This window comes from Corvus brachyrhynchos, unplaced genomic scaffold (genome assembly GCF_000691975.1).
Source record: "Corvus brachyrhynchos isolate BGI_N302 unplaced genomic scaffold, ASM69197v1 scaffold87, whole genome shotgun sequence".
Lineage (NCBI taxonomy): Eukaryota > Metazoa > Chordata > Aves > Passeriformes > Corvidae > Corvus > Corvus brachyrhynchos.
Window position 1 is genome coordinate 3,167,550 of NW_008239767.1, and position 3,317 is coordinate 3,170,866.

Below are 3,317 nucleotides of genomic sequence, written 5' to 3' on the forward strand. Positions count from 1 at the left end.
GGGCTGGCGGAAACCTCCCGAAAGCTGGCGCAGTACACGCACCCCGTCAGGTAAGTGGCAGTCCCCATCTCCCGCCGCCGGTTCCCGGGGAGGACCTCGGGGCACCAGGGGCCCGTGGCGCTGCGCGGCCAGGAGGGAGTCCCTTTCTCGCCAGGGTAGTGCCGTAGCACTCGCTCTCCCGCCCCTTTTGTTTCCACCCATATATTTATGTAGATATTAAAGAGCCTTGGGAGTGAATTTGCCATCAATGTGCTTTTGAACTGACAGATCTTTGTGCAAATGATTGCCAGGACTCGTGGATTTAACATCTGTGAGGCGTTGAGGTCCCTCTGTGGTGTGGGACTTATGACACAGTTATATGGTGTTTTTTGGTGATGGTAGAGTTGGCTGAAGCATCTTGCGACTCATTCCTGCGCTCAGGATTAAAAAAGGCAAGGGGGCGTAGTTCCTAGGCTGTGCTGCTGTGCAAACATCCAGCGCCATCCCAGAGCAAGGAAGCAGGTGGAGGCGTGGGAGAGAGTGGCAGGAGGAGAGGGAATGCACTGGCTAAGCCACCATTGCCGAGGAAAGTACTGGTGTAACTACTGCTTTAATGACGAATGGTAGTATCTCTACTGTCAGTTCTGAAAAGGAAATAAAGAAAATAACAGCTGAATCTGTAGGAGAGTCTGTATTCAGAAATGCTGGCAGGTGTTGCAAGGTACTTAAAATAATTGCACAGGTAGTTGTTCCAGATAAGATGCAGCTTTCTTTCAAATCTAGGCTCTGATCCCTCAAATACTGATGCACCAACTAAGCAACTGTACAGGCAGACTTTACTGTGACTGCTCCAGTGCTTAGGTTTGAGTGAATGCTGTTGCATGGAACATTGGGAATGGAGACCCGTTACAAAGCCAGTGTTAGTGACTTTGTGTTGCCAAGGAAGCAGGGTTAAACAGTAGCCTAGAAAGTATTTCCTGTAATTGCTAGAAAGCTATCTAGTTCTGTTTCTTAATGCATTTCTATTTTAAACAATCTGTAGCCAGCATTTCATTATGTTTTAGTGTGCTAGTCTCTTGGCTCTTAGGACTTCCATGGTCTGTTCCTTGAAGCTATTTCCAAACTGTAAGCAAGAGAGGATGGTAGTTGAAAAGTAACAGGAACTTGAAGTGTATTAATTGCAATTAATACAATTGCCCTTGCTAACTGTGATCTTATCAGCCTATTTTGTTAATTTCTGGATACAACACCGACTGCTTTAAAATCTACATCAATGGGACATCCTCCTTAAGGAGTCTGTTGATTGGTTTTGGAAACACAGATGAAATATCAAGGTCTGATCACCCTTGGACCTTTATCATTCCTTTGAATTTTACAATGGTGTGAAACAAGTATCAACAACTACCTAGACTGGGGACCTTCAGTAAAAAAACTAATTTGATTCAAATGTATTTTTGATCCTGTTTGACACCCATTATATTCCCTAGGAATAGTTCCAGTAGGGGCAGTACTACTTGGATCAGTAGTACTGTGTGGATACAAAAATGCTGCTAGCAAGGATTTCCTTGCTATTTTCTAAGTCCGTGAGAGACTTTTCTCTCTCACAGAGATAGTGGCAGAGTTCTGTAAACAATGAAACACCTGCAACCTTGAAAAGTCTTGTTTATGGTACAGTAGAAAAATATTTTGACAATGGATGTTCTAGGATTTTACCCATCACCCCCAAGGGGTGGCTGATCCTTGGTCCAGTTAGGCTATGAAGAAAAAGTCTATAAAAGAGTTTGTAAAATAATTAAATAAATCAATCTTGCTGCACAATTCCTGCCTGCTGGATCTTCTCTCCTCCTCCCTACGGATGTGGGACACAGTAACATACCCTAGGGCATTTTAGTAGTACTGTTTATGAGGTACTGGAGTGGGAAGTTTCAGATGCAGGGTCTCGGGCTTTAGTAAAAACTAAAACAAAGAACCGCTGCAAAACTAGCACTCTAAATGCACTTCTATCTCTTCAGATGAAAATAAGAATCCAGAGAATTTTTTTTTCCGAATCAAATGTAGAAAGCAATTTAGTAATTGAGCATGTAAGGAATATTTCTATAGGATGCTTCTTTTAATAAAATTTCACTTTGGTTTTTTGCATGTCAGCCTCCAAGTACATAATAACAATAAGCAAATCTATTGTATACTTGTTTCAGACTATTTTGGCCCAAATCAAGGTGCTATGATTACTTGTATCAGGAAGCTGAAGCACTTCTGAAAAACTTCCCAGTTCAGGCTACAATTTCCTTTTATGAAGATTCGGATAGTGAAGATGATGAAGATGAACTGGAACAAGATTCAAGAACAGAATCAGGTTGCTGATTGCAGGAAAGGCCAATGCCACTTCTAAGATGTAATTTAAACTTAATATAAATATGTATTATAGTATTTTTAAAGATAATTTATTTCTATGTAAGTTATTCTTAATAAAATTGAGATGTCTTGTAATTTTATCTGAGCCTTTCTCCTTTGTTCTGTTCTTGTCCTGGTTTAAGTGGGGAAGGTATTGATTAGTATTTTAGTATCTGGGGTCCTACAGTTTGCAGATCATAAGTTGAATTTTTGAAGCAGAGAACAGATGCCTTACTTTGAAGGCTCTATGGTTATGTTTCTCAAAGTCTGAGGACACAAGGAAAGTTTGTTATTGTGATTTAGTAGGCTCCATATGGAAGTGTATCGAGGAATCATTGGATTAAGTATTCTAATTGTTTTGTGCCTGCTGTTACAACAGAGTTTCAAGCATTGGAGAAGAGACAATATAGCTGTTTTCTAATTGGAGAAAAGAGCCCAAATTCTAATCTAGTTCTTGCTGTGTAGAGGTGTTTGCCTCAAGTCAGTTGTGCTCTCATGTACATGTACTGTATTATACATAAAAGTGGGAGTTTCATACTCCATTTGTCCATAAAGTGGATATCAAGAAATGAGAAGAAGGTCTAATTGAGTTGTTATAATCGTGATCTTGGTTTTAATAATTGAAGCAAAGCTTGGTACCAATCATCGCGAAGGCAAAAGCCCCTAAAAGAACAACAACAAAAAAACAAATCCAAAGCTTTAAATTAAAGGCCAGTGCCTCTGTCAGGTAGAGCCTGTGTACTTACCTGGATCTGCCCTTGCGTGAGTGCTGTGTGTGCTGCTGCAGGCCGCGTCGGCTCAGAGTGCCGACACCATCCAGGGAGTGCTTGCCCCGTCCCATCTGCTCCCAGGGGCCCTGCTGCAGAACGGAAGCGGGCCGTCACACAGAGCCTTCTCACACTTAACCTTCAGAGCGTGGGCTGCAGCAGCTGTGTCTGTCCCAGCCT

General features: G+C 41.9%; 1 long non-coding RNA gene across 3 annotated transcripts in view; it reads right to left on the reverse strand.

Annotated features, from left to right (window-relative positions):
- The window catches only part of LOC108448786, a 49,314-nt gene extending 46,003 nt beyond the window's left edge, over positions 1–3,311 (reverse strand). For 2 of the 3 annotated variants that reach the window (XR_001864810.1, XR_001864809.1), the window contains exon 1: positions 3,117–3,311. This is a non-coding gene — a long non-coding RNA (uncharacterized LOC108448786). Of the gene's footprint in view, positions 1–42; positions 624–3,116 lie in introns of all 3 variants that reach the window. The other variant, XR_001864808.1, reaches the window with a different exon arrangement.
- Between the last annotated feature and the right edge of the window lie 6 nt (positions 3,312–3,317).